Raw genomic sequence first — 14,229 nt, 5'->3', positions numbered from 1 at the left:
GCACCTCAGCCACCAAGTCCACGTCCGCTGTGGTATCTGCAGCTGTCAGAGGCTCAAAGGGGGCACCTGTCAGCCCAGCCAGTGTGCCACCAACCCTTGCCAAGGCCAAGAACATTCCCCCACCTGGCAAGGTGAAGAAGTGGACATCATCCAGCAAGGGGAAGGAGCCACAACCACCCAGCAAGGCCACCTCAAAGACTCCAGCTGCAGACCCAAGGTGACACCACCATCTGCCAAGGGCAGGAAGGGGCACACAACACCAGCCAAGGCACTTCAGCCATCCAAGCCTGCAGGTGAAGGCCTGGTGGCTACCAGTACAACCGCAAGCACTGCCACCTGCACCGCGGCCAGCACCGCCATCTGCACCGCTGCAAGCACCGCCGCAATCACTGCCACCTGCACCGCCACCTGCACCGCCGCAAGCACCACTACTGTCAGCAGCCCTAGTGGGCTGCTGACAGTAGCACCACTGCCAGCAGCAGCAGCCCCAGTCGGCAGCCGTCTCAAGCTGCAGGATAAGGGCTGGAGCCTCCCCCCATCACTGGCAGCACCCCCACCAGCACCAACACTACCACCACTGTGCAGCCGTAGCCGCCGGCAGATGGACTGTAGCCTTCCCTCCATGGACTATCATGCATCCTGGTCACTGCAAATCATGTGGCTCTAACACCCAGGTGAGGGACTGTGACCTGGCATCCCCCCATGTGCTGCATCACTGGTCACAAAGCCCCCTCCAGAACCAGTGGAAGAAGGCATCCACTCACCCTATCCTTGGCAGGATGAAGCACACTGGGCACCAAGCCCCCTCCAGAACCAGTGGAGAAAGACATCCATTCACCCTATCCTTTGCAGGATGAAGCGCACTGGGCACCAAGCCCCCTCCAGAACCAGTGGAAAAAGGCATTCACTCACCCCATCCTTGACAGGATGAAGCACACTGGGCACCAAGCCCCCTCCAGAACCAGTAGAGAAAGGTATCCACTCACCCTATCCTTGGCAGGATGAAGCACACTGGGCACAAAGCCCCCTCCAGAACCAGTGGAGAAAGACATCCACTCACCCTATCCTTGGCAGGATGGAAACACCCTGGGCACAAAGCCCCCTCCAGAACCAGTGGAACATGTCACCCACTTGAGAGACTGTGGCTTTGCACTCCCCAGGACCAAGCAGTGGGCAAAGCACCCGCTTTAGAGACTGTGGCTTTGCACTCCCCAGGACCAAGCAGTGGGCAAAGCACCCACTTTAGAGGCTGTGGCTTTGCACTCCCTAGGACCAAGCAGTGGGCAAAGCACCCACTTGAAAGACTGAGGCTTTGCACTCCCCAGGAGCAAGCAGTGGGCAAACCACCCACTTGAGAGACTGTGGCTTTGCACTCCCCAGGACAAAGCAGTGGGCATGGAGCCCCCTCCAGGAGCACTGGTGTAGTACTATCTTCCGGCTGAGGTGCCCCTCCTTCTCCTTCCCCCTGAGGTGCCTGTGTGTTTTCGACCTGATGCCCCTGCAGTGCTCTCTCCGTTTTGAGGCAGGAGTCAAGTGTGGGCTTGGCCTATGTGTTATAGCCCAGTGGGCCACAGACTATTTTTGTGTGGACATTGTCCTTCTTTTTTTATATATTGAGGGCCATATTTATACTTTTTGACGCAAAATTGCGCTAACGCAATTTTGCGTCAAAAAAATTTGCGCCGTCTAACGCCATTTGGATGCGCCATGCGGGCGTCAAATTTATACTTTGACGTACGGCGGCGCAACCAACAGGTGGGAGTCATTATTTCGTGACGCAGACAGCGTCGGTCTGTCGTAAAGGAAACCAACGTAAATGCGACGCACATCACTGTGGGTCGATTTACGACAGCGCAATCGTGAAAACGCCGTTTTTTTTCACGCAATTGCGTCACATTTTTGCGCGATAACTGCCCTTTCAGGAGAGGAGACCCAAAATGGATCCTAGATGCCCCAACAGACCCCAGGAGGATGAGAGCAGACCAGGAACCAGCCAGGAGGAAGCATACAGGAACCAGGACATTTTTTTAAAAAAAAGAAAGTGTCGCTTCAGTGCAGAGGAGCAGGAAATCCTGGTGAAAGAGGTGACGGAACACCAGCACCAACTTTTTATCACCTCCAAATTGCCACTCAGTAGGAGAGAGGCCATCTGGAAACAAATTGTGGACAAGATTAACAGTGTGGCTGAAGAACGCCGGACAGTCACCGAGTGTAAGAAACGCTGGCATGACTGCAAACGTAGGACCAAAGAGAAAATGGCCAGGAACAGGAAGGCAGCAATGCAGACTGGAGGGGGGAGTCCAGCACAACAGGAGGCCCTGGACCACATGGAGGAGATGGTCGCAGCCGTCATCCCGGAGGAGATCGTCACAGGGATTCAAGGACTGGACAGCGCAGACTACCACGACACTACGCACATGCAGGGTAAGTCGCATGGGGAATCCTAATACAATAATGGGGACTGTAAGCAGGGGGGGATACCTACTACACAATGCATGTAAGTCAGCACATATATGAAGTGGCATGGGGAAAGGGGCACGGCAGGGGGGCATGCCCAGTACTGACCGAAGCTGGGGCACGACAAAATACAGCAACCACAACAGTCCCACGGGGACATCCTGTAATAACAACAAGAGAGCCAAGGGAAAGCAGTGACAGGTGGGAAGGACACTACCTCAAATCCACATCCAGGCACTTGTATTGCAAAATCTATTCTACATCAACTAGGTCCCTATATGTAATGCAGTAGCAAATACAACAACTGTAACTTAACTGCAAACACAGTTGACAATAACACCTCTCATCTCTGTGCAGCTATAGTACCAAATGGCAGAAACCCCACCCTGGAACATACATACCTAAATTAGGGGGTGAGGGTGACATCTGCAATTACTCCTAGAAATAAGACAAAGGTACCAGTACACTCAAATGCCGAATGTCCATAACTGACACATACATAAGCCTAAGTAAACAGCAATAGGAGCCACACAGCACTAACGATACACACATGCTGCATACGTCAGGGTCCCTCACGTGCCTGGCTAACAAGGCTACATCACTAATGTCATACTGCTCAGTCAACAACATTGAGTAGGGGACACAGGCAACTGGTCACTGAAACACACCTGCAAAGTCGGACAAACAAATAGGACCTTCATACGATAAACAGGCCAATCCAATTCAAAACACATCACCCAACATCATCTCAAAACATCAAGAATGTTTACATCCATACCACATCCTAACATTGACATGCATAGGTAATGCCACGTTACATGTACAGATCATGCAATGTGAATAAAAAGTGTATGGGGCAGGGCCTGAGAGGCAAGTGTGCTGGCAGGGCAGTCACAACACCCACAGTCAGTCAAAGTGTAGTGTGGCAAATGAAACGTATACTTTGCGCATTAGCCTCAGGCTGGAGGCCTTTGTGCATCTTACCCTGAATGTACTTATACTCATTTGCTCACATCTAAGTGCCTCAGAGCAATTTGCACTAAATGATTCTCATTGCCCTTCCTATCAGTTAATGTAGCAAATAGTCAGTCCTAAGGTGTTGTCAATTAGTCAAATCACACTGTTTTGCCTACTTCTGCACTGGAGTTTGCCAGAACATATTCACTCTGTGCCCCAGTCAAGGATACCGTCTGGTACGTTGTTGATAGATGTGGTAGGGGTCAAGGTTTGGCATTCCTGCTTAGGGAAACTTTGTCATCACCATGACATATGTCTTTTACATTCACTCCCTTGTCCCAAGACACGCATGGGGGAGTTTCCAAACAGAAAATAACAACTAGATGCTGCCTGCCTTGCTGCTGATGCACAACCAGATCCTAGCCCATTCCTCTGATATGAGGGATGATGTCTCCCCTGTGATTCTGACAGGCAACCTCCAAACTTAACAAGCTGTGCTATACATAGAACATGCAGGGGGAGAGTAGAAACAGTTAGGCACCATGAAAGCTGTGTACTAATGTATTACTCTCCTGCGGACTATTTCAATTCTAACAGTGTGTATTGTTTGTGTAAATGGGGCTCACACCTAAATTCCTACAAGTCAGTTGTACAATGAAACTTCATATCAAACTAATACTGTCTATGTCATTTGTGTATGGGAACCTACCGGAAAAGATACAAATGTGTAGGACCTGAGTGACCACCACTTCCCTGAGAAGTTCCAAAGATGTCATGCGCTCGGATGTCTAAACATTCCTTTGATGTGGGAGACCAGAGGCACTGCTAGTTAGTCTTAGCTAAATTGAATATCTGGGTGACAGAGTTATTTTCAAGTGGGTCAAACTTAGTCCCCCACACCATTAGCTATCCTGCTGCCTAGAAAGCCAAGAATCACATGTTGGATAATGAGAGCCCACCCTACAAAATGTCCCTCCATAACAATAGTGAAACACCGAGTGAGGAGTTGGAGAAAAAAACACCTATTCCTAAATAATTACAAAGCAACACCTAGAGGCGACCTGGCAGACATGTCTGAAAGATCCATATCAAACATGTGACACACAGGTGGGCCATAGGCCTACAACAATGCACTATGACGGACAGCAGATACCTAGACAAACACAGAGTACAATGTTAAGGCATCCAAAGGCTTGTATCTTACTGCAAAATTGTCACAACACAGACACACTAATTGTACCCTGTTTCATTGCAGAGGAACACGGATCTCCTGCTGATCTGCCTGTCCATGAGTTCCCTGATGACATGGATGACGACACCATCAACCTCCCACAAGAGACCATTGACATGGTCCTTGAAAGCCTCCAAACCCCACCTTCAGTCACAAGGAGGAGCACAGAAGAAGCAGCCACCACAGTAGAACCACCCGCCACCCCAATTGTAAGACCTGCCAGCTCCAACACAGCTGAGGACTCTGACGACACTGGCACCAGCTTCGAAAGAACTGTCATTGGGGTCCAGCGGGAGCTGGCCAAGGAGGTGCGGGTGGGGATGCAAAATATGGCAGCCAGCCTTGAGGGGGTGCGTTCGTGCATGTTGTCAACTGCTGATCAGGCAGCTGCAATGCAAGCCAGAAATTTTCTCTTGGAGGACATTTAAAAAACACTGAAGGAAATTGGCACAGCTGTCATCCAGTTGACACAACAACTCAAACTGCAAGCCACTCAACGTGTGCACGAATGCAACATAGAACCCCTCAGGGCCGACCTGGCTGCCTACCATCGGGATGTGGCTGCCATTCTGAAAAACCAGCAGGCCCTCCTTGCTGCAGTACAGCCCTTCCTTACTCAACAGGGATCAGCCCCCGGGATGTCTGCCTCCATGTCTTCTAACACTGAGGTGTGTGTTGCCCCTTCACAACCAACAACAACAAGGACACACCAGGCAACACACACATCAGAAGAAGAAGACATGGAACAGATAACATTCACACGCAAGAGTACCCGGAAGCCCTAGTCCCTGCACCATGCCCTACTCTGACCAAGGTCCTACGTTTTGACACATGCCAGTCTCACTACAACTAACCTCAATGACTGTTCGGCAATCCACTGTCTGACTTGTCCACCTTGCCAGTGAATGTTTCTCTCCTACCATTTGGCATTTCATGTTCCTCTGCACTGTCTGTGACATCACCCCAGCATGTCAGGAGCATCATCCACACCCCTTCTGTAGGATCACCATGTAATAATGCACCAGAAAGGAGTCAGCAAACATGGTGAATGGACATTTTGCACAACACCACTTATAAATAAATATCACTTGCACACCTATTGTGTCTCTGTGTCATTTCAAAATTCAACTGTGCAGTAGATAACTCCAAAGTGGCTGTGTGGAAACCATGTCGATTCTCTATACTACTGTCCTGATTTCATGTATACTGAATCATCTGTGCAGTGGCCAGGATTGCATCATAGCTTTACTATACTGAGGAAAATAACTGATGAAGGGACTAAGCACACACAATCATGCTGTGTTGGACAGAATGATGCACCATCTATAGCTATTCTACACAACTAAGGTTGGCTGAGAAATGTAGGCACCATGCAATACTAAAATTTGAAATTATGCTGTAGAATGAAAGGAATGATAAACAAATTACACTGTATCAATCACCCTTACGGCGTATACTTCCATGAAGGAAAGTCATGCTGAATCAGTACACACATGATGTAGGTCAGCAATGATAGCAACAAGACAAGAGTGTGAACAAATCATCATCTATAAAGCTCTCCCTGAACTTCACAATGCTGTCCGACCTATCTATTTACCTACAATAACAAGTCTGGAAGCACTCTTTGTGAAGTAGGATACATACCAACCCCAAACCTTGATGATCAATGCACACTACCAATGGTGGCTCTCCAACATGGTGGATACTTACCAAGTTAGCACACGGGTAGCTGGCATGTTAAACCTCATAAGCCTGGGGATAGGGAGCATGGAACACAAATGTCATACTTAACATTTCTGCTACACTGATGTCAAGGCCATGAAAAGGTAGCACCTAACGCATCAGGTAAAGGGTTAACAAATTTTTTATTTAAAAGTAGTAATAAAAGAGGCAACTAAGGGAAAGGTAAACCTACACTAATCTAACCTGACTACTACTAACCCACAACTGTCCCTAACTAACCTAAGCTAAACTTACTCTACACATGTAACGAAACGATCTAAACATCAACCCCCCACCCACCATTAAGAGACAAGACACATGCAGGACAACACTTACTAACCTACACACATACTATACTATCCTAAACAAACATATATTTTTTTGTATTTTTTATTTTTTATATATATATATATATATATTTTTTTTTTATTAAACAGGAATCCCAACATTGCCCCCCACCCACCCACCCACCCACACAAAAATATTAGATAGAAAGTATAAGGACCCCCCACCCTCTTACCTAACACTAACTAAGCTAATTACCTATACTTATCCTACAACTAACCCCCCAAACCCAACTAACAGTATGAAAAGAGGAAAGAGGGGAGAGGGGAGGGGTAAAAGTTCAGGAGGGCAAAATAACTAAAGATTTGCCCTCTGAAGTGTGCGCCGGATGGAGCGCACCTTCTTTTTAACCTCCGCCATGTCCTCCGTCAGGTTGTCCACCTTTTGAATTAACCTGTCCAGTTTCCTAGACAATGCCTGGAAGGCTGCAGGGTCAATTGGAGGGTCACTGCTGGTCTGCGTGCTGGTGGAGGTGGAGATTGTCGATGGAGTGGAGTGGCCACGGGACAGCCCTGCTCCCAACACACGGCTGGGTCCAGGTCTTGAGGAAGATGGCTGGTCCGTCGCTGGGTCCCCTTGGGCAGACCTGGTGGTTGTAGGTGGCACCGTTGGTGGAGCCTGTGGTGTGGCATACCACGCCCCGGAGGCCCGATCGGAATTGTATCTGCGGGCCATCCTCCGATACCCACACTGCACCTGCAGGATGTGCCTGTACCTCATTGCCCTGTGCTCAAAATGGTTGCGCTCTGCGGCACTCAGGTTTGCAGCTGTGAAGAGAAAAGGGAAATATTGAGCATTGAATTTACAGTGGGTTGAATCCCACAATGGCTCATTTGTCCATTACTAGAAATATATTGTATGCAGCAATTGTTACAACATAGTTCACGGAAATGCTCAGAAGAAGTACATGTGAATCATGCATCCCTAAGGTCATATCACACCTAGCATATCCATGTCTCTACATGATGGATGACATCACCCTAAACTACTCATCCAAATCATACCTAAGGCATTTGACATTATGGCACCAGCTCTTCCGCATACTGACTTCAGTACATATGTCATTCTATGTGATTACACTCACACTCCTCACTCAATAGCATTTTTAATTAGTTGTGTGCTAAGATTGAACCCCTGGCCCAGAATCATGTGTCCACACTAGGTGTCAGATGTAGGAATTTAGGAAAATCAACTAGCAAATTGCAAAGCAGAACGGTGTCTCTGACACCGTCTGCGAGTCGCTATGGGGTCCCTAAAACCCACCTCATGAACATCAATGATGTGGGTTCCAAGTTGCCCCACCTTAGCAACATGGGCACTCACGGGCATGGTGGCCTGCTGGGACCAGCAGAACTCCATAGACGTGACTGTTTTTAAATTAAGCAAGTTATTTCTCCCCAAGTGTAGGCCGTTTACCGGAAAGAAAAATGAGCTGCAATTATTTTTAAATCACAACAATTGTACTTGGAAATTTTCACGGTAATTATTGGTCCCTTAGACCACTGGCTTTTTTGCGCAGGATTTTTTTAGTCCACTCACAAAGGCTGAAGCTTTACAATGAGGACCCCTTCCAGTCAGCAAGGTGGTTACCATCCACTTCAAGTGGATGATAACAGCTACTCACTTTGCAACCACGTACTCGGTTGCAAATGGGATTGCCTACCACTGTGATTTGCAAGTAGGTCTGGTAAAACCCTTCATTATATCAATTTTGAAAAGCATTTTACTCATATGTACATGACCACCAAAGACATTTTGGATTAGGAAACAGACGTTTGCAAATCCCACACAGATATTTATGCCATTTGCAACGTGTAGACATTTTTCTCACTCTGGCCCAAGGTACTAACTCAAGTCACAAAAGGTGTTAAGTACGTGTAACATACTGGTTGCTACAGTCCTAGGTACCCTGTTTCACAGTAACATCCCAGTCTTTGTGGGTGGTGTGGGAAGAACAACCAACAATCCCATGTTCAATGCACACCCAGGAGTGTACAGAAAGTGCAACAATTATGTGCCTTCACACACAATACCTATGAAGGGCTAGCAACACGTTGTAGTCAGCCCAACCTTGTCACATCCCAGGTCCACACATGTCAAAATGTTATGACTTAGCCCAACATAACATACTATTAGTGAGGCATGTTTAACAACACACACAGGGGAGGTAGTACACCCATTCACATGATTCAACTGAACACCTAGGGCATTGCACTCAAGTCACACACACTTCGAGTTCACCTTGTGGAAGTACATGCCCATGGAAGATCCAACCTACAGTGTACACAGTCCATCCTCAACTAGGAAGAAGCACTTGTCACCAATGCCATGTGCCTAAGCTATCTGGGAGACTGTCAGTCTGATATGCAGACTCAGTTCATGGCAAGTCCCTGACCAAGTCTAACATTGACCAGTCTATTCGAAATGAGTCATACCATTCCCAATTGCCGCCATAATTGAATGGGCTACAGCCCCTCAATCTGAGAGATGACTACGTATTGCTTTGCAGAAACATAATTCTAATTTGATATCACACTAAAAGAACAAAGCCAATGAACGGCCAGCACATCAAATCATGAATTCTCTTGAACACACAGTAATCCAACATGCGTCATTACCAAACAATGTAAATAGCACTCAGGCGACACTCACTGTAGGTATCGGGGTCGTCAAAATGGGCCACCTCTCCCACGGTGTACGGGGCTGGTCCACCTGTAAAGCATGAAACAAAGATTATACTCAGACTGGGTGAACGGACAAAAGATTTCTGTTACAATGACACTGTGTGAAAATGACATGGTAATGATAGACTTTCACACATGCTCATCCTGCATGGATCACTTTGTATTCAACATTAACATTGGATGAGTCTCCTGCTCCAGTGTCACACCCTACTACACTTATGCAGTGGTCAGGACAGTCAGGTGTCGTCCAAGTTAATCCTCCATTAGTATGCCCCAACAATAATGTTATCCATACATCTCAGCATGTGCATCCCCGAGAGACATTCCAAAACTGGTTCCATGAGGACTGCATGACCACTCACAATTAAACAGGCTATTTGGACAGGGTCAACAGACAGCAAACAGACACACATGTGACATATGTGTGAACAACATGACTAACTTCATGTGACGTGACGGCAACACACATGTATAGCATCATCATGTGTTTCCAATTTTCTGTCTAGCTATGGCGTCTGCATATGTAGGTATGTTGTTTCTACATGACGTACTCACTGGCCATTATGACCAGTGGAGTACAAATGGAGCCGTTCACGTGTTGCTTTTCTGACACAAAGGCAACACTACATTACATGCAGCTACAGGCATCTGGTATGTGTTGCAAAAATGATCCATCGGACTGGTAGCATAGGTCTTCATACACATTCTGCAACAAATACACATTAGGACACATATGTATACCTTTGTAGCGCAGCATTTGAAACATTTTGGGACGCAGAGAGGGGGCGACTTAGCATAATACAAATAGATGTTGAATTTATAAAGCTGTCATTGCGTGTACATGTGTTGCAAGAATGGGGATTAATGTGTATAACCATGGGCCTAGGTTTCCCTGGCATTACACACACTCAGCTACTTATTTTGCAGATTCGCTAACAATCATCACATGTTCACACACCGATTTCTGTCATTCCCATGTAATTGTTTTTTACTCACCAACATGGCCACCAATCTGGAGTCCCAGGTGGTCCAGCATGTCCTGTTCCCTGGTGATCAGATCTGCCCAGCGGTGCTTGAGTTGGTGTACATTCCTGAGACTCCCATAGACCCGGACCAGGTGATGGCGCACCTTCTCCCACCGGATTTTCCTGGCCTCCGTGTGATACCCCTGTATCACACGGCCCCCAGCTTCCAGCATTAGTGGGACAAAATGGCTTACGAGCCATATGAACCCCCCCAATTCGTCTTCCCCCAACCTGGACAGGCGAGGCCTACCTGACATATTGAGAGGGATAAGAATGTACCAACAAAATATAAAATATAAAGGGGGAAATGGGGAAAGGTAGAGGTGTGAAAGAAAAAGGAGAAGTAGAAAAATAGCCCAACTAACCCCCCAAACTATGCTACCCACAACAGACTCCCACAGACAATACAAACTATCACAGGTATAGACAAAATAACACTAAACAGACTGAGACAATGTGATACAACAATAATAGATTGACACTAAGACAAAATACAAGGCACACAGGACACTAGAGCAGTAAAACACACGACAACACCTTTCACACAACCACACTGTCTAGAGAAATCTGAGACTGCAAAGTGAAAGTGAAAGTTACCTCCCAGTACAGATTTTGTAAACAGGATATCCTATTACATCACTTCCTGCATAAAATGGCCGCCGTTTTTATTTTCCCGTTATGCGTCATATTTTCACGCATACACAGTTGTGCGTCAATTTTTTATGACGCATTACAGTGCACATCTTGCGGAGTGAAAAAATATGATATGAATATTAATAATTAATACTGTACATGAAATGACCAATATATTGTGCATGTAGCGTCAATTTCACCACGCATACATCATGGGCGTCGTTTTTTTTACACGTACAGTGGTGCACATGATGCGGAGTGAAAAAATATGTTATGAATATTAATAATTAATACTGTACATGAAATGACCAACATATTGTGCATGTAGCGTCAATTTCACCACGCATACATCATGGGCGTCGTTTTTTTTACACGTACAGTGGTGCACATGATGCGGAGTGAAAAAATATGATATGAATATTAATAATTAATAGTGTACATGAAATGACCAATATATTGTGCATGTAGCGTCAATTTCACCACGCATACATCATGGGAGTCGTTTTTTTTACACGTACAGTGGTGCACATGATGCGGAGTGAAAAAATATGTTATGAATATTAATAATTAATACTGTACATGAAATGACCAACATATTGTGCATGTAGCGACAATTTCACCACGCATACATCTTGGGCGTCGTTTTTTTTACACGTACAGTGGTGCACATGATGCGGAGTGAAAAAATATGATATGAATATTAATAATTAATACTGTACATGAAATGACCAATATATTGTGCATGTAGCGTCAATTTCACCACGCATACATCATGGGCGTCGTTTTTTTTACACGTACAGTGGTGCACATGATGCGGAGTGAAAAAATATGTTATGAATATTAATAATTAATACTGTACATGAAATGACCAACATATTGTGCATGTAGCGTCAATTTCACCACGCATACATCATGGGCGTGTTTTTTTTTACACGTACAGTAGTGCACATGATGTAGAGTCAAAATTATTGTGGATGTAAATAATATTTTGAAGGCGAAATATCAAGACACTTTTGGATACATTTGTATCTGACTCTGCATTGTGTGCACTCATGTACGTGAACAAATTATGACGGCCATGCTGTATGCGTAGAATATGGAGCAAATTTATCCAAATGTCTTCATGTGTTTAGCTTTGGAAAGGTGATTTGTCATGGTCAAACGGTGCGATGTGAGACACATTTGTGTTTGTATATGACAAATGTCCGTACTTTTATGTATAGACGGCCTTCACACTGTGATGTTTGGGATACGTTAACTAATGTATTGACCATATTTGACAACATATTTGGTGTAATTGCTGATGGCTATTTTGAAATGATGTTTTTGATACCATTATGTATTCCGTCTCCAAAATGTGCCCACCTTTATGATGGGGATGCTTTTATCTGTAGTCCTAACAGGGAGTGGGAGAGTCACTTTCAGTTTTTATGGGGCTGACCATGTCCCATTATGATTTTGTGTTTCATATTTGTGTAGGACTTGTGACATGGAGGCCACACATGTGCCTTATGCATGTGTTTAGTTCACAAGTACATGATTCTTGTATGTTTTGGGGGTGGTAGAGGTGGAGTTAGGCCCCCAGCACCCTAGGATTTGACCATCCAGAATAGCTACTGTATCCATGGAGTATTTTTATCATATCATGGCAAACCTGCAGCAGCGGGCGAATGTAAGGCCATATGGTATGAATGACTGTTGACCATTCATTCATCTCATTAGCCCATTTGACGTTTGCAGTAATGATGATTTGGAGCTAAGTTGCATACCATTTTCATATGACTAAGTTTGCAAGACTCTCAGCGTTCACGATGTGATAATGCGAAGATTTTTTTGCTTGTCTGTGTCCCTTTCTGCATAAACTGGTTTAGTGTCATGTTACAATCTTCCTGCTAGGTTCAAACTGGGACACAACTGTGATGGTCTACTTTCAAATATTAGGTTGGTTGTATGACATATGTGTACATGTGTGTGGGAATGTGGATCCAGTATGACCTGTCTGTGTGTATGTTGTCACTGTAACTTCAAGGTCTCCTCCTGAGTTAGTGGCAGCTGATGTTGTTGCAATTGTGTATTTTCTCACATCATACACTTGAGAGAAGCCATTGATGACATGTTCACGTACACATGGATGGTCCCACCCTGTCTCTGAACACGTGTGATGTGACTTTCAAATGATCTCCAATTTTGGGCTGGATGAGAGACTGTTTCAGTTGTTTGGATCCGGCATGTGTAATTGTCACATTTGTACTCTTGTTGGGCTCTGTGTATGGTAATGTAACATGTCACATCCTACCCTCTGTGCATACAGTTGTGATGTTTATTTTTGGTGTGATGAATTTTAATGGCATTCTTGATCAATGAGACGACATTCATCTTCAGCTATTTCAAACTAAAGGTGGTCAGAAATGAATAGGCCAAAGCATGATGTGGTGTTTGTTATCTGTGTTTATTTACAAGTGTGGAATACAAGTGATTATAATAACTTAAGTAAAAAAATTGTTCACAAGCTGTTGGCGCCTACGCACTCCTGCTGCGGTGTTAGGTTGTTCCCCCTCCTGTTGCAGGCCAGCATCCTCCTCATCATCATCCTCAGGCATGTCTGGGTCCGGTTCAAGGAGGGGAATGTTCCTTTATATACAAATATTGTGTAATATGGCACAAGTGAGTATGATCTTGCAGACCATCTCTGGGGAGTATAGTAGGCTTCCGCCAGTGATGTCAAGGCAGCGGAACCTTGACTTTAGGATCCCAAAGGTCCTCTCCACAATGCTGCGTGTCCTCTTGTGGGCGTCATTGTATGCCCGCTCAGCAGCAGTATTTGGGTTCCCATATGGTGTCATTCGCAAGGCTGGATGCCATACCCCTGATCAGCTGAAAGAGAAACACAGAATGGTATCAATTAGATGTAGGAGGCACTGTTGTACGTATCTTTGATGGCAGTAGTTGTGTTGTGTTGTCTGTGACTATTTTGTGTACTAATGTGACAACCTATGGTTGTTGGTGGAAACTTTGGCATTGTTTTTTTTCCTTGGCTGAGCAAGTGTTTGTTGTCTAACTGTTTGTCAGCAGGATGTATTGGTTTCTCACGTACAGTGTGCCCTCCCTTGCATTGTGACTTGTGACACAGATGTCCGTGTGTCCTCACTGGGGGTGTGATGATAGTTCCATGCAG

This window comes from Pleurodeles waltl, chromosome 4_1, assembly GCF_031143425.1.
Source record: "Pleurodeles waltl isolate 20211129_DDA chromosome 4_1, aPleWal1.hap1.20221129, whole genome shotgun sequence".
Classification (NCBI taxonomy): domain Eukaryota; kingdom Metazoa; phylum Chordata; class Amphibia; order Caudata; family Salamandridae; genus Pleurodeles; species Pleurodeles waltl.
The sequence above is the reverse complement of the archived record's forward strand: the minus strand, read 5'-3'. Positions refer to the sequence as shown.